Below are 26278 nucleotides of genomic sequence, written 5' to 3'. Positions count from 1 at the left end.
ATAGAATAAATACCAGTTTTGCCCTGAAAGGGAGAAAGGAGTAAGAAAGAACCCCAGGTTTGTCCCACTTTGATTCTCTTTGATACAAAAGTGGGGGGAAAGATCTGTCAGGCTTTTAATCTACTGTTATAATACCTTTTAACAATAAAGTGAAGTTCCAGTACTTCTGGTGGTATCTGTTTCCTAACCAGGCATACCAAAAAAGACTGATGAACAATTGACATATTGGGGAAGGAACTGGGATGCAAATAGGGTAGGTACTTGATGAAAGGAATATGGTGTAAAAAGCAGGGCCTACAAGTCTTGGTTTGGATTAATGCTTGCAGTTTTGCCATTTACAATTCTTTCTTTCTTTCTTTCTTTCTTTCTTTCTTTCTTTCTTTCTTTCTTTCTTTCTTTCTTTCTTTCTTTCTTTCTCTCTCTCTCTCTCTCTCTCTCTCCCTCCCTCCCTCCCTCTCTCTCTCTCTCTCTCTCTCTCTCTCTCTCTCTTTTTTTCTCTTTTCCTTCTCTATGCACTCTCCCTGTCTGCTCAATGGGGAAAGGGCTGGTGATGTCCTGAATTGCCAGTAGTTGTTCTCATGAGTCTGGGTTAAGAGCTCATGAGAGAATAGCAACTTCTTATCTGCAGTGAACAAGATTCTATTAACTGCAAAGCTACTGACTTTCTACCAAGTTAGCAGGATTGTGTGATGAGAGAGTCTCTAGAAAGAACAGGTGGCTGAGTCTATGGCTCAAGGCCAGTTAGATTTCATTCAGTCATAATGTGCTGCTTTCAAAAACCCTGAACTGTTTCTTCCATTTGGAAATCATGTCTGCCAACTAAGAATGTAATTGGGATTTCAGCCAATTCTGGGTTGAACTGCTGTGTATTTCTCTAACTACTTTGCAGGGTTGTTGAAAAGATAAAGAGGAGATTAACCTTTTTTTTTTTTTTTCTGAAAAGAAAAGTCAGAATACAGATGCTATTAATCTACAGTAACAATAAAAGCTAAGGGCATGGTGCTGGCTGAAATGAAACTGAAGTCCTGATCTGGTAGGGCTGACTTTTGTAATCCCTTCCACCTGAAGTCAGCTGCTTCACCTCACTGCATGGGAGAGCTGGCCCAGACTATCATTTATAGTACTTCATAGCATCAGTGAGGAAGACTTTCAACAAAAACTTGACTTTTTTTTTTTTTTTTTTACAATCTTAAATGGGGAGGATTCTTGTCATTGTGCTGAAAATAAACAGTATGCTTCTTTTTGTTTTTGTTTTGTTTTTTTTAATAAATCTTTATTGGCTTATAAAATTTAACACACACAAATACCTAACAAATATAAGATGAGAAGAGCAAATACAGATAGGAAAAAAAAAGAAGAGAAAAGAAAGAAAAAAGAAAAAAGAAAAAGAAACACAAAAATGTTTAAAAACAGGGTTTTCTTCTAACTAAACAGTGAGTTTTAACTATTTACATGTCTTCTTCTTTTCTTGGTCCCTTCATCTTGTCTCTGTTTCTATTTTATTCACAGTTCTTACCTGTTACTCTAAATGTTCATCTGTATGGAGTATATCATTTCCATATAGCCAAAAAAGGGTTTCCAATTTGTTATAAAGTCATCAACATCTTTATCTTTTAGCTGGTCAGTCAATTTAGCTGTTTGAGCAATTTCCAAAGATCTGAGTAACCATTCCTCTAGGGTTGGTACATTTTCCTCTTTCCATTTGGCTGCATAGACAACTCTAGCCACAGTGATCAGGTGTAGCAGAAGGTTTCCATGTTTTTCCTCAATTTCTTTGTCCATAAATCTGAGTAGGTACAGTTCAGGTTTCTTAATAATTTCCATTGACAATATTTTGCAAACATTTTTATGTACTGACTCCCAATGTTTTTTTACTTTTGGACATGTCCACCACATATGGTATAAAGTACCAATTTCCTTTTTACACTTCCAACATACATTCGATATTGTGTTATACATTTTATTTAATTTATCAGGGGTTATGTACCACCGGTACATCATTTTATAAAAATTTTCTTTCAAATTATAATTTAATGTAAATTTTAACCCTTTGGTCCACATTTTTCCCCACAATTCATACTCAATATTATAGCCAAAATTTTTCTCCCATTTTTTCATACAATCTTTATTTTGAACTTCCCTCCTTTTAGCTTGTAATAAAATTTTATATATTTTGGCTATCATATGATCATTATTTGTATTAATTTGAGTGTCCCACCATGATAATTCTTCTGTACATTTATAATTTTTGATGTCTATTTTGAATTGTTCTTTCACTTGAAAATATGTGAACCTGTGGCACAGGTACCCCTCCTTTTCCAATTCCTCTCTTGTTTTTAATCTATACGACAATCCTTCCAAGTTTAATAGTTCTGAATATCTCAACCATTTATAATTTCCTGCATTATCCCATCTTGTAAAAGCTTCTTGTGGAGAGATCCAGAGTGGAATATTTGGTGTTAAGATAGGTTTATACTTATTCCAAATTCTAAAAATTGACTTCCTTATAATATGATTATTAAAAGCTTATTAAAAGCAGGGGTTTTTTTTATTATTAAAAGCAGGGTTTTTTTTTCCTATTAGATTGTTAATGATCGTTAACAATCCAATAGAAGAAAATCCCTGCCTAATCCCCAGGAAGATACACACAGATATGACACCAAAACAAGCAGCCACTCAGTAACCCAACCCCCCCCCACACACACCCAATCCCCCCCTTCCCCCCCCCACAGATCTCTATAAATACCCACAAAAGGGTCCCATCACCCTGGGCACAGAGAGAACTGCTCCTGTCTGTGCTCCTGCCCTCTGAAGATGCCGGTCACAGGTGCTGGCGAAACGTTAGGAAACAAAACTTCCAGAACGTGGCCACACAGCCCGGAAGACCCAGACCAGCCATCGTATGCCGGCCGTGAAAGCCTTCGACAATACACAAAAGCTTTATTCATTTTAATTTTGTTATACCATAGGTATCCGTGCCAGCCAAATTTTAAATCATGTCCTTCTAAATTTAATAGTCTCCAATTTTCTAATGTAACCCAATCTTTTATCCATAGCAAACCACTCGCTTCATAATACAATCTTATATCAGGCAGTCCCAAATAAATTTCTTAAAATAAGTAGTATGCTTCCAGGCGCTACTAAGATGTTTCAGTTTGAGCAAGATCCAGCTATGTCTCTTAATCTCTGTCTGTAATTTAAAGATTGACATTCCTGATAAATGAAGGCTTATCAGGCAAAAGGGACTTGCAATCTCTGTCCCACGGATTTGAATGAGAACAGTAATGTACCTTAAGCAGAGCTTGATTCCTTCCTTCCTTCCCTCCTTCCCTCCTTCCTTCCCTCCTTCCTTCCCTCCTTCCCTCCTTCCCTCCTTCCCTCCTTCCTTCCTTCCTTCCTTCGGTAAATTTATACAGCCGCCCATCTGACATATGTGACTTATTCCCCCAACATGCAAGGTCAGTGGTCAGGGATGATGGAAAACCTAATCTAGTATCATCTAAGGAAATACTGATCTAATGAAAGGTATTCATTTACCCCCTTTCTTAAGAAGTGACTGGCCAGATTGGCATGACAGACTCTAAATGCAAATTATTTTTCTTGAGAGCACTATCCCCAAGGCCGAAATTGCTAACTTGCAGCCTAAGTTATCTGAGGTACCCACTTTACTTTCAGAAATCTCTTTTTCCCCTAAACTAAAGGCGCAGGCTTCCAGTACCTGTCCCTTCCCACCAGACACTGATATAAGAAAGGTGGCAGAAATAATGGTGGCTCCTGTCAGGTTCGGTCAGCACGAGGCTTCAGGGAAGCACGGGGCTGCAGGGAAGCTCGCAACCAGACCACGCGGAATCCACCGGCGGTAGCTAGCGGGGAAAAGAGGAACCGAAAGCGCCGCTAATTAACGAGCCACCTGCGGCCAGCTAAACAGGAAAACCGCAGCGGAAGCTTTTAACTATGAACTGATAACGGCGCGAGCATGCAAGGAACGGGGCCGCAGGGCAGCGAAACAAGATCGCAACGCAGCACAGAACCCGCGGGTCTGCACGTAGCAGGGAGGGACCAACCCAGCCGGAGGGGGACTGGCAATCAAGGACAATGGACTCTGACCGACCCTGCCATCATGAACGATCAGGGGGGACATTGGGGGGCCCAATAGTCCACAGCTGCAACGCGATCACGAGGCGGGAAAAAGCGCGGGAAGGGGGGAATATAACAAGTGATGCAATTGTACCAAGCCAGTCCTGGCTTTGCTTGTGACTACTACGTTACGCATGAGTAAACCTTCTTTGTGAACCACACGTGTCACGAGAGTTTCTCTGTCGAACGGGGCAAATCTCACAGCTCCACCCATTGCTGGCTTTGGCCATCTCCCTTGTTAGCATGTAGCCCTGCAGCAATAAAACCCAAACCCCAAAAATGTTTTCCACTCATTGAAGCATTCATTGATCACTTAAAGAATGGAAACCATTGATGGACTATTTGCAAAATGCAGGTGGGGTGAAGCTTACATGGGGATTTGAAGATTAGATTATAAATGTAATGGGATATATTAGACAAAGAATTATTCTTATTTAATGTATTAAAACCTAGCACTTATGATAGCCTTATTATTTTTAAGACCAGAGATAGATTGGAAGCTATCTATTTTTCATACCTTTTCTTCTTTTACTTTACTTCACTTTTTCCTTTCCTTTTCTTTATATTTCAAATTTTCTTTTCTATTTCCAACTTTTAAATATGTATCTTTAAAATGTCAATAAAATAGTATAAAAAAAAAAAACATTTGTTGATCCAAAGTGCCCTAGGTATAAATAAGGAGACTGCTTTGCTCAAATCCAAAGAAGAAGAAGAAGAAGAAGAAGAAGAAGAAGAAGAAGAAGAAGAAGAAGAAGAAGAAGGAGGAGGAGGAGGAGGAGGAGGAGGAGGAGGGGAGGGGAGGGGAGGGGAGGGGAGGGGAGGGGAGGGGAGGGGAGGGGGAGGGGGAGGGGGAGGGGGGAGGGGAAAGCCCACTGAACCAAAATGGTCTCTTTCTCAATATCAGCAGTTTACTTCAGGTCAGAAATGATATAAGCCCTGTTTTAAAAATGAATGCTTCTGACCTTTATGGATGTCCTGAACACTGAGGGAAAATGCACTCATCTAGGACACCAAAGGTTATAAGGGAGCAGGGAGATGAATAATCGGGTACGTGGCAGAAGGTGTGTTGAAAATGGGTCTGAGAGAACTGCAGCCACTACCCAGCAATTCTGGAGCTAGTCTTACTTTGGACTCCCTGACTGGCTAACAAAAGTATGCTTTGTTTGGTTTTGGTACAGTGAACTCAGCCATTGTCGCTTATAAATCATAGTGTATGTTTTAATGTCACTTTGATTTGCTAAAAATGGTTATTAGAACCTACAGCTCAATGTAGTGTGAACCCAGTAATGATACTGCTTTCTAGGTGAGGTCTGAAAAACTGAGGAAGATTTGTTGTAGCCTAAATGTTTGGCTGCTGCATTCCTCGTATAATCTAGTCTGGAGCAAAACAATATAAAAGAAGAAAATTTGCATTAATTCAGGTAACAAATGGAATGTATGACATACAGAATAATTAATGATTTCACTGGAGCAATACTTTCATATTTGATATATTCACACAGGATATATCTTAAGTTATCATTACATTTTTTTTAATCACTTTCTGCCTTGTAAGTTTCTGATTGCACTTGACTCAAGATCACCCTTCCTGATTAGAAAATGAACTTCATCAACTCAGAAAGAGCAGCCTGAAGATGATCACAAAGATTATTTTTTGTAGAGAAAAGGAATGGGCAAATAACATGCCCCGCCCCCCAAAAAACTCTCTGATACATCCTCATACGAAAAGCTCCTTTATTTTGCTCAAACAAAATACTTCTCTGATTGATAACATTGATCAGAGGGTCCTCTAATTTAGACTCTTCAGAGGAGACATGCTTATTGTATTTCTTCTAGTTATTAACAAGCAACTTACTCTCACTCAAGACACAGAATATAAGGACTGTCTAGTTAGGCAAGGAAGTCCTTGAAAATAAAGTGATTGTGTGAAGGGTCTGTAAGCAAATATATCCACAATCGATATCCTTGTCTCTGGCTAGTTCTTCTACTTTAATAATGCAATATATACAATATTACTACATTGTTCTGTTCAAACTGGAACAATAAGAAATGTTTTAAAACTAATTCAAAGGAAACATAATTTAGAAACTAGCCATGATCTATTACACTTCAAGCAAGGTATAGTTAGTTGAACATTTAAAGGCAATTCATTCTTATCTCATCTTTGTACTTCTGCCAAGGGAAAGAGCAGGGAATAGATATGCTAAAATCAGTCATGAACCAACATTTAGTGTTACATCCAAATGTCTCTAGTAACTCCTGATAGAAACCCTGGCTGTACTGAAACATAAGGCTGAGCCAAGAATTTTAAAGCATGGTTTATTGAACAGATCATAGTGCCTTGATTCACAGATAATGCTAAGACATACTGGGTAGATTCACACAGAAAAACAGCATAGAGGAATATGTGATTATTTCCCTGTAAATTGAATTAAACAATAATTGAAGCCAAGTTGATTCCATCGTCTTCAGTGGAATTCTATTTCTTGGATCTATAGCTTATCTTCAGGAGCTCAGGGCAACATACATAGTACTCTGTCCTCCAGTTTTTTCACCATCCTGGTGGAGATAGGTTGGACTGAAAAACAATTCCTGGCTCAGAGTTAACCATAGCTAAGCGTGGAGTTGAACCTGAGTCCCCCTGTTTCTATATCCAACCCAGTGACAACTAGATATTAGCATCCTATTTTATTTGGAACATTTAGTTATTTTCAGTGTGGGAACTGACTTACAGGTTTATCCAATTATGGCTAGCCAAATACCATTGTAGTCACATAAGCAGGGTTAGATTTTGTCCTCACACCGTGAAATTACATAAATTTCCTTAATCATTTTACCTTTCCCAAACACATCTTGAAAGCCAGTTTGGTGTATGGTTAAAAGCACCAGGCTAGAAACCGAGAGACTGTGAATTCTAGTCCTGCCTTAGGCACAAAGGCAGCTGGGTGACCTTGGGCCAGTCATTCTCTCTTAGCCCTAGGAAGGAGGCAATGGCAAACCACTTCTGAAAAACCTTGCCAAGAAAACTGCAGGACTTCTCCAGACAGTCACAGGAGTCAACAATGATTTGAAGGTTTTGTAAGAATCAGTTTGGGGTAGTGGTTAAGGCACCAGGCTAGAAACCAGTAGACCATGAGCACAGAAACAAAGAATCCCATGGACCATTGATAAAATCATCCAAAATAAATCATTAATTAAATAAAATCCCACTCAGCCTGTATAAGAGAGGAGAGGTGAGCTGGTAGTGGCCGCCCAGAAAGGGATCTTGGAGCCACAGCAGACAGTTTGATGAAAATATCAGCCCAGTGTGCAGCTATTGAAAGAAAAGAAGAGAGGAGAGGAGAGGAGAGGAGAGGAGAGGAGAGGAGAGGAGAGGAGAGGAGAGGAGAGGAGAGGAGAGGAGAGGAGAGGAGAGGAGAGGAGAGGAGAGGAGAGGAGTTCTAGTCCCAGCTTGGGCACAAAGCCAGATGAATGACCTTGGGCCAGTCCCTCTCTCTCAGTCCTAGGAAGAAAGCAATGGTGAACCACTTCCCAAAAAAGTTGCCAAGAAAACTACAGGGACTTGTCCAGACTGTCAGTTGAAGGCACAAATGAACAAACACAATCTTGAGTTCCATAGTATCTTTCTGATTTAATTGGAGTAGGGGATATAGCCAGACTGAGTTGTCCATAGGCAAACTAAAGCAGAGTTCACTTGTATTTAAGCTGATTTAGTCTTGTTGAAGAATCAGTACAAGTTCAAATAATTCAGATAAGGTAGAATTAGAATTTGGTTATACATCAATCTATTCCAAACACTTTTTCCAGTTTACAATTTTCCTAGCTGCAGCAAAGTTATTTGATCATATTCTTTCCATATTCTGACCACCAGAAGCCAGTTGAAATAAAAATGTCTGTCCCTGGGACTTATGGAGAAGAAATAGAGAACTTAAGAGTGCTCCGCTGAAAGCGGAGATGACAATTGCAGCAGAATGAAGAGCTGATGAGTAGACAGGCTCTTCATAATTCCTTTCCAAAGAAGAAGAGGACTTGAGATTGCCCACAAGGGCTCCATACAGTTGCTCCTTACAAGGAAACTGAAAGACAGTGGTCTCCAGTGGGTTTCATGCTCTGGGAGATGAGGGAATCACCATCTTTTTGCTCAAACTACAGTTGGTGCCTTTAAAAGGACACTGGGTTTGCATACTTCCTTTTCTAATCACATTCAGAAATTGCTTGTTAATTGCTTTTCAGCTATTAGGAACCTTTGGATTGATAAGTTTTACAGCACCAGGTGAATTTCCTTCAACCCTTAGCAAAAGAAGTTTTAAATAACAAGTTTAAGGATTTTTTTTTTCCTGGAATAAACAGTAAAAGGGTGATTAAAACTTTAATCTTAGAAAATTACAAATGGACTAAGGGTCCAGATAAATTTGAAATAAGTTTTTGGAATTAACTATGTAGAATCCTTCCCATGGGAAAATGCTTTTGTTTTGAATTCTTTAAAAAAAAAAAGATAAGACTTCAAAAATTGGACACTAGAGGGAACTAGAAGGAACTAAAGATTAAAATTAAAGGAGAAGAACACTCAAACTCAACTTACTAATACAGAATGAAGCAAAATATTTTAACATTGGACATATTTGAAGGATATTTTTGAACAATGGACCCAGAAGTTACTTTTAAGAGTGTCTGCCTCTATAGATAGACTGTGTTTAAAAGATATTATGGAAGAGGAACAAGTTTTACCTGACATAATTGAGACTGATTTGAAAGTTGATTTACAAATGACAGGCTACAAGAATGACATGGAAAAAGATGTTAAACTGGACATACAATAGAAACTGGCTGATGTCTAAATCAATAAAAGGGATATACAAATAACAAACCAAGAAAGTGCCTTGGATACTTTTCCTATATTGGATTTACAAAAGAGGCTTGTTAAAGTTTTGAAGAATTTTGTGGGAAAGGACAAAGAAAAAATGAAAATAAATCAAGTCCTAGGACATTATTTCAAGGAACTAAAGTTCAAGATCATTAAAAGTAAAAGAAAGGAATATGAAGTTGGATTATTTGATCGAGGTCAAAATAGATATGTTGTTATCTCTGGTAACCTTAATGGACTTTTGTGGACATCAGGACTGAGATAATGAGTTTGGTGGACTTGTGAAAAGGCCAAAAAACTTTGGGACCAGATATGCATTACTATTTAAAAGATTCTTAAAGTGAATATTAAAAAAAAACAAAAACAGAATTGTTTCTACTGGGTTTGATGGAGAAAGGATTGGAGAAACAACATGGAACTTTGCTTCTATATATGATCACAGCTGCAAGACTATTATACACGCAAAGATGGAAAGACTCACAAATATCTACGATTGGAATGATTAAATTAACGGACTTGGCTCACATGGCGAAGGTAACAGCTTTAATAAGAGATAATACCGTTTCTAAATTTGTCTCCTCATGGCAACCCTTCCTAGATTATATGCTTGGGTTGGGAAAAAATGAAGGTTTGATTGCGGGATTTAATGATTAGAAGGTTTGTACTGATAGAAATAATGTGAATTTGGATTAATTAGTGGTAAGAGATTAACTTCTTTCAAATTTGTACTCGTACCTGTATTGGAGATAGTCAGAAGTCACTTTCTGTTTCATCTTTCTACCTATTCTCACTATTTTAGTTTTTGTCTTTTTCTTTTAGTTCTATCTTCTTTCTTTTCTATACTTTTTGATTTGTACGTTAACTGTACTTTTTATATATCTTAATAAAAGTTTTTTTTTAAAAAGGACTGAAATAATGAGGTTTTATGGATTTGTTTATAGATAAGAGATGGGATATGGGAAGAAGAGATCATTATTTAAAGAGAAAGTGATAAGTTACTGAAATTGTTTATACTTGTGATGAAGGGGGAAGTAATTTCTTTATATTTCTTTTCTTTTTCTTTCCTTTATTCTTATTTTTTCTTTCTTTTCTATTTTTTTCTATTTTACACCTTCTATTTTCTTTTCTTTTCTTTTTTACAGTTTGTATTAGTTTTTATCTTTTTATTTTTTTTTAAATACTATTTATAAATGAAAATGTCTTCCCTATATTAGGAAGAGACCATATTGGACATTGGTAAGTCTCCAGGGGAAGAAAAAAAAATATTTTAGGGATAGTCCTTCCTAATGGCTCTGAGGTTCTTCTGAGTTCAGAGTGATATATGGCTGATCTGTTTTCCATTTTAAATGGAGTTTCTGAGTATCTGTATGAAAGCCTCTGTTCCACTTTGTAACAAAAGTAAATCAGTATAATAAAATCCTTCAAATATTTAAGAAATGCCATTTCCCATGAGATGTTGTCCAAGCTGGCATGACATGACTATCATCCTCACCACAGGGACAACTGAACGGCCACCCTCATCCTTAGGCTGAGGGAAGCAATTATTTCATGTGGCAAAGAGGACATAGTGACTCTTCCCTTCCCTTCACCCTGCTTCACCCCACATGGCAAAATAAAATGGGCTAGTCCTGTGCAAAGAGACATATAAGCCTAAGTCAAACCAAACATCACAATTATTAGGTTTGATAATTATTGCTTGCTCTTGCTACAGTATGTCAAATGAAGCTTTTTTTTAAAAAAAAAAATACAGTCTACATTAACCCTATTTTTTTCCCTCAAGCATCCAGACAGAATATGATTATCCCACATAAACCCCTGTTGCCAGCTAGTGCATATGCAGGTTGGATATCAAAAGAGGTGAGCACCAAAGAAAATGCCAAGATGCTTACATTGAATAAAGATTTATTGAAAATGACCCCCTACTTACAGCGCCAGAGAACCCTGTCCCCAGATAGCCACAATGAGCCCAAGCTGTGAAGATGGTCTTCCCTGGAAACCACTCACAAAGAGGTTGCTTTTGTTGCACAAGTTTTATAGCCCTTCAACCCTTCTGTCCCCCCAACCCCCACTCTCAGAATTGATTATTTTAGGCACTGGAAAGGAAAGGTTACATATTAATGAGGATTAAGTGCCTAGCAGGTATTGGGTACTTAGCTAAGGCAAAAGTAGTAAGTAATTCACTGGATTTAGAGCAGGAAGCTTGTTGTCTCACAGCTTTGAGAGGAAATAGGAAGAGCTAGCTTGTCTAAACAACCTCTCTTCCAGGTGTTAATTAAAAAATGTAGGTCAGTCACAGGACACCCAGCTTTGTCCTTTGCAGGTAGCAGGGCCTGCTTGGGCTTTTCTGGGTTCACAATGTCCACATTATACAGATGAAGCAATCAGCTTAAAACACACATGCATATACATGCTCACAAAACAATCATTTTGCAAGAAATATTCCAGGGATATTAATTTTGGCACATATGAATTGGAAGTGACCCCCCCCCCCCAATATGTAATTTGCCATTTTCTTCATCAAACAGTTTGGGTTCCAGTGATTTCCACACTTAAAAGTTGAAAGTTATTCCTCAACTTCCTGTGGTTTTTTTTTTAAATGTAATTTGCCATTTTCTTTGTGGCACCACGTGCCGCCAAATGTGCCAATTAAGTGCTGTGTGAACAAAACGGTTAATGGCACTTTATCATAGGAGCCCAAAGCAATTAGCATGGAAAGAAGTAGGTGTCCTGTTAGGTCATCTCTTTGGAAAGAGTTGACCTAACAGTCTTCCGCTCGCCTCCATTATGACAATGAGGGTATTGCTATCATTTATATTATGCCAGCATTTAGAACAGCTCACATTCTTTCTCATCTTTATCTATAAATTAATACCCAACTAAGAAACATCAAGGGCTAGATAACCATTTTCAAAACTTCTGGCTTTGTTAGATTTATTATGCTAAGAAATCACTAGTTTTAATGAACAAAAGGTATGCATGGCTTCTCTGGGCTCAGAAGCTAGCAGGGTGGGATGTTATTGATTGGAACAGATCCTAATACTAGGGCTAGACTAGACTGCAAACTTGAAAAACATCCTGGCAAAAGCCAATGGAAACCACTTGTGTATTGTTGCCAAGAAACCTGCACGGGTGTGTTTATGAAGTCAGAAAATCAAGTTCAGCTTTAGAGACCTTGTCTTCATCTTTTCAACTACCCCAACTTTGAGCTGGATGTAGCTTTCTTAGGCTGTGACCCTATGTATATGCAGTGGGAGTAAATGTATTTGATCTTGATGGAATGTACTTCTGAGAAGATATGCATGGGATTTCGCTCTTGGTTATTTCTTCTGCAATCCATCTACTTAATGGAGCAGTTGGAATTCTCAGTTTGCTTATATCAAGTGGGAAAGAGCAAGTAAGGGACCAAGAGGGGACTGGACTAGGGAAAGCCATGACTGAATCATCCTCTTTCCTAATATTCAGATATTTTATTTGTGGGACTTTTCACATCATCTTTGTTGCTTCTTTCAAATCTGGACTGCCTTTTTATCCATCAGCCATCTTTGAGTGAGAACAGAGGGGCTGAAAGAGATTTTTTTCCTCCAATAACTAGTCATGGGCATCAAATCACTCTCCATTCACATTAACTTAAACTTTATATCCTTCAGGACTGACTCCAGGAGATTGGAGTGGGGGAGCCAATGTTTGCAATGGTTCTCCTCCTTCCTGAAGTGGTGGCTCCAATCAATGGTGATGGCAGAGGAGAGATCTTCCTTGAGACTTCTTCTTTGTAGAGAGTTTCAGGGATCTCCTTTCTCCTGTTCTGTTCAACAGCTATGTGAAACCACTGGGAGAGTCATCTGTCAGCACAGGGTTCAATGTCATCAGTGTCACCATCATCGTGCTGATGATAGCCACTTATACATCTTATCCCTGGGCCAACCAGGCAGTGTAGTAGAAATGCTAATCCAGGGCCTGGAGGCTGTCAGGGAGATGGAGAGGTACAAACTCCAGCTGAATCCCTCCAGGACAAAGTGGCTTTGGGTTATGGCTCTAACAGTTCCAGGGCAATATCATATTTGATTCTGAACTGGGTTGCACTCAGCTGCTTAGAGATGGTCCACAATTTGTGTGTTCTCTTTGACTCACCACTCCTACTTGAGGAGCAGGTGGCAGCCATGGCCTTTTGCACAATTAGATCTTGTACGCCATTCCTGGATCAGGAGGTTCTGTCAACAGTCACAGATGCCCTAGTCACCTACTGTTTGGATTACTGTAAGGTACTATACATGTGGTTGCTCTTGAAGAGCATTTGGAAGCTACAGCTGGCAGAATGTGGCAGCACAGGCAGTAATGGGTGTATCCTAATGTTCTTGGATGGCTGAGCATTAGGATACAACTTAATGCATCAGGAGCTGCACTGGCTGCCAGTCAGCTTCCAGGTACAATTCAAAATGCCAGTTGTCACCCTTAAGGCCCTGTATAGTTAACTGAGGGACCTGCTTCTCCTGTATTCCTATGCCCAGTCATCCAGATCAAATAGGCTCAACTTCCTCCAGGTCACATCTTAACAAAAATTATTGCCTGACAGGGTCTTGGAAATGGGCATTTTCAAGAGCCAGCCCCCATCTTTGGAATTTCCTTCTAGCAGAGATTTGGTCAGCATTCTCAGGCTTTAGGAAAGCTGTATAGATCTACCTATTCCATTGTATACAGGAGGATGTGTTCTATAATGGAAGGTTGGATTCACAGTGACATGTTTATATTATCTGCTTTTATATTTTCTTCACCTTAGATTACAGAAACCATCCTTTTGCTGAAGGATTCTGGAGAAATCATATCTTTCTAAGAAATGATGAAGAAAGAACAGAGAGGTTGAAATTAAAAAAAAAAAAACTGAACTAAGAAATTCATTAGTTTCACATCAATACATTTTTTGACTAAGATTATTTCCATTAAACTTGAGTTAATATAAATAAGTAGCACCTCTGTGATTTGAGGGTTACTAGGCCATTTTACTATGTCATCATTTGAAGTGGCTGGCCATTTCATTACCACAAGTTGGTGATGAACTTTCTTTCATGCAACGTTGTTTCTACAGTATTGTGAATCGTAGTATATTCATTTTAATGCCTAGTTACGGACCTCAGTTGGCCTATGATATCATATATTTAATCCAGTTCTAATTTCCCAAACATTTTCTGCCCCTAAGAAGAAATCTTCTGCTTTCCAAGTTGCTTTAGAGTTTCATTAGCGTGTTCATGGTATCGCTCCTGTCAGGAGTTTTCTAATTATACATCTCTCCATTATTCTGCAGCCTTCTCTGCTGTCTGCAATTCTTATCTGAAGAAATGTGTGGTAAGATTTCCCTCATCATGGCTTTATTGTTGTATTTACTTGAAGTGTGGAAAGTCAGAGAGGTAGCAGTATGCCTACGGCTACCTTATATGGGTTCCAAAAATCCAGATAACTACTAGATGGCACTACAGTGTTTCTCTTTCCTGCCATCTAATGATCACCTGGATTGTTTACAACCCAAGTACGGTAGTCCTAAATTCAACCAAAAGAAGATTATACCATAAGATACATGTCGGTCATAAATGTTTTTTGAAAACCATCTGTACAGATGAAAACAAAGAGAAATCTTTTGACAAATCACTATAAAATCAGATTAAAGTCATTTACTTTCATGCTTGGATTATTCATTTCAAGTGTTCTTTCCAAAACATCACATAATGATAGAGAAATTATGTTGTACTTTAACATCTCCCCAGAATCCTTTTTTACCTTCAGGAAACCCTGTTTCCCACGAGTTTGCTGCACAGACTGCTTTGCAAATTGTATGAGCCATACTTCCCTCTCTGAAGATAAGCAATCTGGAAACACTGAGGATATGCAGGTAGTCCTCATTTAGCAACTGCCTTGTTTAGCAACCATTCACAGTTACAAGGATGATGAAAAAGTAACTTTACAACCAATCCTGGCATTTACAACCTTCACAGATCAGTAAAGCAAAGTCCTTTACTTAGAAATGAATAATAATTATAATAATAATTTTTAAAAATGTGAAATATCTGTAAGATCCTACAGATTGATGTAAGGTAATGGACTTATTCTAATTTTACAGCCCAATGTGAACGCCTTTGAAAAACATGGCTGTAGGACAACTGTTGCTTAAGAAGCCCTAACATTTGGAAGCAGTTCTGGGCTTCTGTTGCATTATCAGAGAAACCCCTGTGCCAGGGCCGTGCATCCCTCATAGTATCTGGTACTAACACAGAAATCTCTGATGTCTTACCAAATTTGCAGCCCCTGAGTGGAGCTGTTGCCACACATATGCATGTTGCAGCTCTTGTCCATATACAGCAGGAACTTTAACTAATAATTTGTCCATCCATGGCATGGAATAGCCCCTATATGAAGCGCTTGTTCATGCAGTCAGAACATCTATGCAAACCTGGCTTGCCGAGCCTACCAGTGAATTCACAATGTAGTGAAGGGTGAGAAATATTCAGATCAAAGTTCTATGTATACATAACCCAACATTTTTGTTTTGTTTTGATCTAATTCATGCACATTTTAACAAAACTTGAAGAAAAATAAAAGTAGCTGATTCTGTCAGTTATAAGGAGAGAGAGTAGGTTTTTTTTTTTGTCTTGTGCAGAAAGAGAAAGACATGGAGGATATGATCTCTCTGACAATACATAAATCAGAGAATGAACATTTCTGTACTAACCAGGAAACTGAAACACTTAAAATGCATAATTGCTATGGCTCCGTGAAGCTTTTATTCACCTCCTTGAACTGAATCTAAGTTAAATCACTCAGTTGATTTGACACATGCCTATGAATCAGATTCCTTCAAATCAATACAGTGATTTAATAGTCTTTTGTGTATTCACATGTGCACACACACAACACATATACACTTATATCAAATCAAATTTTCAAGTCAAATTCATACAGTTCAGTGATTTGCAATTTGAATTAATTTAATCATTCAAATGTGCCAATGGAAGTGGAATCACAATGTGAACTGGAGTGATTCATGTATCCTTAATAACCACATCTTTTGTATCCTATAAGTAGCTTATCAGACCCCACCACACATCTGAACATGAAATACAGAGGAAATGTAAGTGCTCTCACTCGAATTTATGGATAAAGAGTTTTAAATGCAAATGAATCTGTATGGAGTGAATTAATCATCTGGTCAATGGTTAGAAGTATTATTAATGAGGAAAAAATGACCCTTTGAAATTGGGCAAGGCTCAAGGGTTCAGGCTACTTACTAGAGCAGATTTTAAGAGCTATTTTCTAGGTGGTAACATGATTAGAAGGATGCAATGATAACCTAAAAGTAGGAGATTTTAGAAAAGAGACAGAGTGATCTATTATAGTTACCATGGCAAACACAACTGTTGAAGTTTCTATTCCTGGAAAAATAAGAGAAAATAAAATGGAGGTTAAACTGAAGTGTTTGAGTGTGATCATACAAAATGCAATCATCTCTATGAATAGATGACAGATGGTTGGCAGAGGCAGAGGTATGCCTTCATCACTGGGGTTAGAAAGAGTAGGTAGAAATTGTTGGGTAACCAAAGCTATGATTCAGCTATAGCTACCATTTCTAGCTGTCTATCGTCTATCTATCTATCTGTCTATCTGTAGCACTTTGTAGCATACTTCTTTTCATGATATTATTGGTATTATAAAAGCTTCTACATCTTCTTCCCCTATGTCTACTTTCCATTCATTATGCTGAACATTAGATTTACTTTATTTTATATAGACACACACATGCACACACACACACACACACACACACACACACATAGATCAGGACTTGTATTTTTTAATCCTACAATCATTCTACTTTCATTCTAGCTTCCTTCACTTCTTTCTTTTTCTTCATGTCCATTTTTTTCCAAGATCCACTCTTGACACTAGCAAATAATGCTCTGTCCCACATTAAGAATTTCTCATCATCCTTCACTAATGCTCTCAATCTTTCACTATAAACAATCAAATTGATTATACATTTAGATGAATAGAATCAATAAAATTAATATCCATTCCTTTTCCTTATGTAGATATGAATATACAAGCAGTCCTCGTTTAACAATCACAATTGGGACTGGAACTCGGTTGTTAAGCGAAGCAGTCACTAAGTGAAATCTTGACTGTGCTCATGATTTTACTTCAGCTTTCCTTTGCTTTCCTTTCCTTTGTCTCCTTCGCAGACCTGCGAAGGTTATAAATGTAAGGTTTGGTCATAAAGTTACTTTTTCAACATCATCATAACTGCGAACAGTTCCTGAACAAGGCAGTTGCTAAGTGAGGACTAACTGTTCTGATGCTCTTTTTAAGCAAACACCACACCAAACAGTCACCATTCTAATATATTCCTGGATCTTTGAATGGCTCCATCAGTTTTCTTTACTTTTTTCTCATTCCCAACCATCCATTCATGTCATCTAATTTTTTTCCCCTCCTGGATTACATTTATCCAGAATGTTGCACATTTTTTCACATCGCATCTCTAGTGCTTCCATTATTACTATTCATTCAAGTATTAGCATTCAACTATCAGCAATTTATAGTCTTCTACTCCTATTTGTATATGCATCCTAATGATGACAATTCATACTCTCTGACATACATTTTAACCCTTGCTTTTTTTCCCCCACTTTTCTGCATGTAGTGACTACATCCACTCCAGAAATCAAACCACCATCATTCAAATCTATTATTGTCCCTTTTAAACTTTCTCTTCATCTTCTATCATTTCATTCATTCATTCATACGCTTTACCATTTTCTCCACTTGCATTCCATGATGCAATCTTCCATATGACATTATTATTATCAAATGGCCTGCAGAAATTGACCTTTGCCACCTGTCATGGTCCACTGAGGTTTTCACATAAGCCTTTTTAGCATTATAGAGAAGATGCTAATTATACTATCCTTAGCTCTATCCATGCCACATGCAGCATTCGCTGCTAATGGTAAGCACAATACTGATGGGTTTTAGCACATTTTGGCCAGAATTGTATAAGTGCAACCAGTGCCCAGTTTTACCCCAAGCGTGTTCATGCTGTTTGATGCAAACTAGAATCTCTAATTTTGAGATTATCATGCAAGCCAACATATTACTCCCCACATCCCAGAAACTCAGAAGTACAGCCTACTGACACATTTTCAAAAAAGATAATTTGGAGCTCTGTTGAAACAGAACACAGCATCATCTATCTACTATAGCACATCTAGGCAATCTGTATCTGAAGAGACCTCTCTCAGGGCCCCCCAGGCTGATTTTAAACAATAAAACAGTAAACCCAAGGCCAAATTCCAGGCTTTGAAGATCGGAATCTAAGAACAGCACTGTTGGAACAGACCAAGGCCCATCTTAGTTTGGCATTTTTTGCTCTCACTCTTGCCAACAGATATGTTGAGATGATCATGAGGAGATGACAATACACCCTTTTCCTGCCATTGTTCTCTTGAAATTGCTGTTTAGAGGCACACTCTCTCTAATGTGGAAGTAACAGCAGAGTCTCAAGACCAATTGCCCTCAATAGACTGGTCATCCATGAGATCCCTTTGAAACTAGATTAGTAGTCACTATAGGTCCTACATTGTCATAGATAGATAGATAGATAGATAGATAGATAGATAGATAGATAGATAGATAGATAGATAGATAGATAGATATTCATTTGGTTGCCCTCTGCACTTTTTCCAGCAATATTATCTCTTTTTTCAAAAGTGGTGATTGGGATTATTCCCAGTATTCTAGATATGACATACTATTGTTCCACACGCTGCTCCCAGGTTCGGCTTATGGTCGCTCACTCACACACTCACAGCCTGTTGAGGCACGCGGATCTTGTCAGCCCCCCTTGCTTTCTACCTGGGTTTTCCAGATAGGTGCGGCTGGAGCAGACAGACACACAGCCCTGGTCAACAGCGGGGAAATAATTGGGGATACACACAAATCACTTCCAACCGAACACTGGGGCACAAGAGGTTCTTTGTAATACACGGAGACCCAGTGAATTTAAAGTAACAGCAAAACTTTACTGGTTGCAAGGTACATTTGTTCTTTCTCATACACACACACACACGCTCATCCACATTTACCCACGTCCTTCCCAACTAGGCTGCCAGGCACTAGCTAGAGGGATGGAAGCCGCCAAGTCTGGATCCAAAGGTGACTCAGACGACTCAGAGTGGGTGGGCTTTGGGACCCCTTTTTATGCCCAAAAGTCCTTGCTGGGTTGATTTACAAGTTGATGGGATTGGGGTGAGGATTTCTATGTGCTCAGGTCCAACTTCCTTTTTCTGGTTCAGGTCCTTTGTTTTTTCCTTAAGGACTTGCTTCCTTCTTATCTACCTCCCTGAAGGGATCTCATAGATAAGTTTCCTGGCTTTTGTCCTTTCTGCTTATGTGCCTGCTTCATCTTTAGGTTATGGCAGCTTCAGCCTAGTCTCACACTATACCACAGATTTGTATCAGGATATTAACTGATTTTTGATCAGTTTTATTTTTGATTCCTTTCCTAATAATCTCTAGCATGGAATTTGCCTTTTTTCATAGCTGTTGCACACTGAATCAACATCTTTGAGTTATCCATTATTTTCCTAATTAATTGCAAACAGCTCAGACTCTGTCAGTATATATGTGAGGGCTTTTTGCCCCAATATGCCTCACATTACACTTATTTAAATTGTCCTTTATTTACTATGTGACTAGCTATTCACCCAGTCTAAGAGATTGGAACTCTTCACAATCACTTTCACTTTTCATTTGGTACCATTTGCAAACTTGGCCACTATTTACCCCTAAGTCAAGATCATAAATAAACTGAAAAAGACCAATCCCAGTCCCAACTAAGATCCTTGAAGGATTTTACTTTTTACTTCACTTTACTGGGAAAAAAAAACCCACTTACCTTACTATTTGCTTTCTGTTTTGTAACCATATAGTGGATCTAGGGTCCTGCAGGCTGACTGGTAATTCTGTTCAGGACTCTGAGAATCAACTCTTCTGATGAGAGGCAAAAGATGAGATTCAGTCTGAGAGAAGCAATGAGAAGGGTCTTTTCCCCACAAACTAAGAGAGCTACAGCAAAGACTATAGGATCCTGCTTCTTTACTGGGCCTGGAACTTCTGCATGGAAGCCTTGAGAGAATCGGAACCAATAGGGCAGATTTGGCAATGAAAGTGTATTTGTTTATTGGAGCTTATATACTATACCCTCCAAAGGGACTTTAAGTGGTTTGCATTCCTTTCTTTCAGTTAGAAAATTAAAATAGTAAAACAAAAGAGCAACTAACAATAGCAAACAAAATTAACAACATTACAAAGAAGACAAAGATCTTTGAGGAACAACAAAGATCTAAATACAACCCAGTATTTGCAGAAACATCAGAATTTTTTTTTTCAGTGCTGCTTTGCTCAGTCATGTGGCATTATCTTTGTTCACATTCTTAGTCCCTCTGTTTGTTTGTTTGTGGTTAATGATGCTAAATTTTGTATGTAGATCTAAGCCTCGTATAATTTGGTTCAGCTATCTTATTTCTTGGGTACTCAGTTTGTTGTATTTATGAAAATATAAGTGCTTTCTCACTCTAGTGTTAGGTTTGTAGAAGCCCCACAAACTCCAAAATCATTTTGGCCTGGTGATCTTGGTAAAAAGGTCAAGTGAGAACCATTTGTTCAAAAGATTACTCCTTAAGAAGGGGGATTTCCCTTCTCTCTCCATCCAGATTCCAGATGTAGGGGGGCATCTGCCTCCTCAAAACAGCTGGTGGCAGTTTAGGTATCTGCCTCTAAGGGGAACAGCTACAGGCAATGTCCTGTGACTGACCTGCATTTTTGAATTAACACCTAGATGAGAGGCTGCTTAGACAAGCTAGCTCTTCCTATTTACTCTCGCAAGCTGTGAGATAAAAAAACTTTTTGCTGTAATGCCAATTGTATAATTACTTCCCTCTTTTGTCATAGCAGGTGCCCAGTGCCTGCTAGACATTTAAACCACAGTGATATGTAACCTTCCCTTGCTGATGCCTAAACTAAGCAAGTAAGGGGTGAAGGGGAAGAGAGAGGTTGAAGGACTGTAAAACTTGCCCAACAAAAGCAACCCTTTTGTGAGTCGAATTCCAGAGACCATCCCTGCCACTTGGTTCACCATGGCAATTGGGGAAGGACCTCTGGTTCTGTAAGTATTAATGGGGAAATAAACATGATGCTGTTTGTTTCCGTCCTGATGCCTCTTTTAATGTCCTCCTGCTTCAGTATCCACCCTGCAAATTTTAAAGTAGTCAGTTGGCAACACAAGCATTTCAGAAAACATGCAGACCCCTCAGAAATCAGTCAGAGGAGGTGGGAAGATGGAGATTCCAGAAAGAGAACTGTCAGCCTTGTATTCTGGGTACACCTTGCTACAAGGGAGTTAACACCCTGCTGCAAACTGGTTAGTAATCTATGAAAGGACAGTTTCTTTTATTCTAACCATTTACTCAAGAACCTTTGATGAGGAACTTTATCAAGTACACAGTGCCAGTATGGTAATCTTCATCCATTATAAAGAAAAAATAAAACCACCCATCCTGTAGAAGGTGGGTGAAGCAGGATATACCTTTGCCAAATCCATGTTGATTTTCCTTGAGAAAGATTGTTTCTTTATATGCTTAATGGTTTTATACCATTACAATCAATTTGCTTAAAAGAGCCATTATCTGATTGGCCTATAATTTCCTGGCTCTTCCCTGGGTTCCTTTTTTAAACTTTAAACATTTTGGCTACCTTTCATTTCTCTAGCACTGAACCTAAGCCAGCAATTTCATATTTGAATTCTTTAAGAACTCTCAAGTAGATGTTGTTAGGGCCCAGAGATTTAGTACAATCTAGATGTCATTGAGCATCTTCTCTTGTTACTTCAATTTGCTTTGATTGCTCAAGTCCCCACCCTACACCTTCCACACCTCAGGAGTCAGTGCAAGTTCAGGTGTTTGTCCCACATCTTCTGTAGCAAAAATATCTACAAAAAATTCATGGAGTTTCCTTGCAACCATCACATTATCCTTTCCTCTTTCTTCCTATATATTTATTGTTAAAATATTGAAATACAAAGAAGTTTTAAAAAGAGAAGAAAAAATCAAGATGATATAAAAGACTGCTACATTTAAATTAAAAAAAAAATGAAAAAAGAAAAAGTAAGTTGCATCCTCCCCTTCCCTTCTATTTGTATCCCCAGCTGTAAGCCACAGTATAGATAATTGAACTTTGCATCAAACATTAGTAATTGTTCTCAGTTTCAATCTGAGCCCTAAAAACATATTCCAGTTGTCTCAATCTGCCTTGCTTTGTGATTTGTTGTACGTAACAGAGCCATTCTTGCTTGAATTTTGTTAAACTTCATTGTGGATATATACACAGCACAGCGTATTCTCCAATTTCGGCTCCCAGTTTGATATCGTAGGCACAGCATCCTTTATGATGTTGTGCAAGGTTTATTCTGCTGTGGTCAACATATATCTTAGTGAATTGTAACATTTTTCATTTATATTTTATGCAATTATGCCTAATAGAAATGTCTGTTCACATTTTATTTGATTTTGTAATGTATTTCTTTCCAATACTTTTGAATTTTTTTGCATGTTCACTACCTGTGGTAAAATGTTCCTTCTTTATTATGGCATTTCCAGTATTTGTTGTTATATACTTTATCTATCTTGTCAATTATGGATGGAGTTATGTACCACCTGTGGAACATTTAATACCAATTTTCCCATAAATTGTGGCCTGAAGTAATTTTTATTGATTTTTTTCCATGACACTTCCCATTGGTCCACTGTGATTACTTCCTTCAAAGTTTGCATTCATTTCATCATACAGTTTAAATTTGTTCTGTTCCTGGGTCGTATTCCAGTAACAGTTGATAAATATGTCCTAGTAAGTGATCTTGGTTTTGTATGCTATAAGCATTTCAAATTCTATCATCTTTCTCAAAGTTCCTCCTCCTTTTTTGAGATCACTTTTTATTTTTCCAGTTATGTGTAAATAAATTCACCATAGTAAATTCCTTCCTTTATTGTACAGTTCTTGTTGTGTTTTAATCTGTTTTTTGAATCTGAATATATCATATTGGCATATGCAAATAAATCATTTTTACTATAATTGTCCGTAGAGTAAAAAGCATTTGATGGCGAGTCTAGTGATGAAATTGTCAGAGTTATTCTTGTTTTTGAACAAGTCCAGATTTTCGACAGGCTTTGTCTTATTGTATGTCCTTTCAAATTCTTTCCTTCTTTTGTTTCTTTGTAGCATAGGTACCTATGAAGTCCATTAGCTAAATATTTTCCTTCTATTATTTATGCTCTACTGTTCAGGGATCTTATCTATTTTCTTAAGATAAGCAACTTGCTCTATAATACAATCTTAGACTGGGCTAATTCCTTTCAATCTTGTAGAATTTCAAATCTGTGGATTGTTCTTTGCCAATCCTGCTGGTTTTTGTCTGAAATTAGAATTCTATTCCATTTGAAATAGAAAATTCACAGTATATTCATTTTTATTACTGCAGTAAGTTCTAGCCAGGAGAGTTTCAGACTTCTCCGCATTTCAAGATCTTGCTTTATTTCTTTCCATAATTTGTTGTAATTGTTGTGAAATATATCTTTATTACTTCCTGTCAGATGGAGTCCTGGGTATTTCAGCGAGTCTTGTTATTTCACAACTGGTCTGTTTTTTCACATTTTTTTTTCATCAGAGGTTAAGTGCTTTGTTATTATCTTAGTTTTCTTTTCATTAATTTTGAATCCAGAAAAGCAACCAAAGTGTTTGATTACTTGATTAGCTGTCATGTAGAGCCTTTTGGTTGTGTAATTGCCTTTTTGTCTAAGTCCCAACCCCCTCCCTAGTTGATTCTCTTTTTCCCATAGATGATTAATGCTTTTTGCCACATGCTTTTCACGTAACTCTCCCCTGCATCCTCCTCCTCCTCCTCCTCTCCTCCCCTCCCCTCCCTCCTCTTTTTTTATCTCTCCCAGACTAATGGCTATCATTAGAAAGGGTGGTAAAAAAACTCCTTGAAATATTGTATTTGATATTGCAGAATATACATTAACATCAAAATGATTGTCTGATGGGACTTTGCAAAGGCTTTTACTAGCTTCCTTAGCCTCTTGACTGCTAAAATACAAGATGTAGTCCTTTTCCTTTACAAAGAACAGAAATGAATGGTGCACAGTTCTGTTCTATGGCACTCACACTCTAGCCTCAAAAGGGTGGAACTCTCTTCTGATGACACAGAGTTAATCAAAAGTTTGCAGTGATTTACTATATATGCAGCCAGGCACTATCTCTGATTATGCCTTACTGGATTTATCATTTATCACAGACTCACACCTAAAGTTAGAAGGAAATGAACAACTTTCCTGCTTATCAGTTCCTTACTATATTTTTTCCCATTAGCATTATCGCTTTGATTCAAACAGAATGTCTGCCTTAATATAGTGTCTGTTATTAGATAACAAGCTGTCTAATCTAGTCAAAGACCACACATTTCTAACCCCATTGTTTTACTACTAAATTATTGGGAATCTAAACTTTCAATCTCTTAACAGAACTATTGATTCTTAGCAATGGCACCAACAATGTGGAATAGCTTTCCCTTGGACATTACATTGGCCCCCACAAGCCTTCTAGAAAACTGGGAGGACTCACCTATTCCAGAAGGTGTTTGGTGGCGGATGATCATCTTATATGGAGATTGGCTCTTATAAAGAGTGATATTCACTGAAACGATTTGTGTATTCCTATAGGATTATGATTAACCAGTGCCTTATTCATTTATGGTAATATTATTTTGGATGTCCATTTTTATTGTTTACCATGGACATTTTATTCTTAGTATGTCTATGGTAGGAATGTTATTTTTTAATTTTGTTTATGGATTTTCACTAAAGCAGCTTACCATGGGTGTTTTAATTGTTGATTTATGTAACCCACAGTGAGTCTGTTATGGATTATGTAGCATACAAATTTAATAAACTATTACATGAAAATTAAATGAATGAGTAGTGAGATAGACAACATAAAAATAAGGCAGTGTTTTCTACAGGAAAAAATTGCAGCCATGTTGGTAAAGAGCTATGTGGGACATGGCAGGAAATCACTGAAAATATGGGCATGATCAATACCACCAAGAAACCTTGGAACATGATTAGAAACTTGAACAGTAACACAAGGAAGGTGGAAGAGTGCCACAAGGTAACATCCAATCAAGTAGCATACCAATTGTTCTTAAACTGTAAGAAAATGAAATGGCAGGAACTTTAGTTTTATTATTTTACCGACCCTTTTACAATGGAGGAACTTTAAAAATGCCATTAAGTGTATGAAATCCAGCAAAACTGTTGGCCTTGTTGACATTCAACTTTAGCAAATAAAACATTTTGAACTGGATACCCACAAATATCTCCTGCAATTTACCAATGTGTAAAGGCAGGTATACTACATAAGACATGTAGATACTCCAGTGTTGCAACATTGGCCAAAAACTGGCCAAAGATTCTTCAGATCCAAAAAAACTTCTGGCAAATCTCTCTCCTGTGCTATCCATACAAAATATATGACAGCATAATTTTAAATTAATATTCACCCATCATTGAATGACTCATAGTGAAGCAAGTGGGATTTCAACAAAGAAAGTTACAGTATATATAGGCCAAACACTGAGGCTTAGTCAATATACCGAAGATGGTTTTGAAAGATGCCAAATTATGAGTAGAGCGCTCATCAGCTTCTCAGCAGAATACAGAATAGTTGCCATTGCATATGGTTATGGAAGCTATATAATCTGAAACAGAATTTCAAACTAATACTTATCCCAGCACTCACTGAAAATCAGTGCTGCTATGCTGAGTTTGGAAGTAAATGAAGCCAAGTGGTATATTTAACAGAATATTTTACCACAAGGAAGTGTTCTGATACTATTCCTCTTTTGCCTTTATATGAATGATCATTCAGTCCTTCAAAATACAAGAAGTTTCATCTATGCTTATTGTCTAGCTATAAAAACGCAGGCAGGGGAATTTATCCACTTTAAAATAAACTAACAGCAATATAAGAAATCCAGCTGTTATGCTGTCAACCAACATAGACCAAAGAAAAGTAAGACTTAGGTCAGTTTCTTCCAATTCTACAATTAAGGAACAAAAGAGGAACTGAACATTAACTGAAATGGTTGGTTGAATCACAATAAGAATCTTACATACCTTGAATCGT

The sequence above is a fragment of the Python bivittatus genome, unplaced genomic scaffold (genome assembly GCF_059951505.1).
Source record: "Python bivittatus isolate LINGU-HERP-01145 unplaced genomic scaffold, Pbiv_v1 ctg000080_np1212, whole genome shotgun sequence".
Taxonomy (NCBI): domain Eukaryota; kingdom Metazoa; phylum Chordata; class Lepidosauria; order Squamata; family Pythonidae; genus Python; species Python bivittatus.
Note: the sequence above shows the minus strand (reverse complement) of the source record.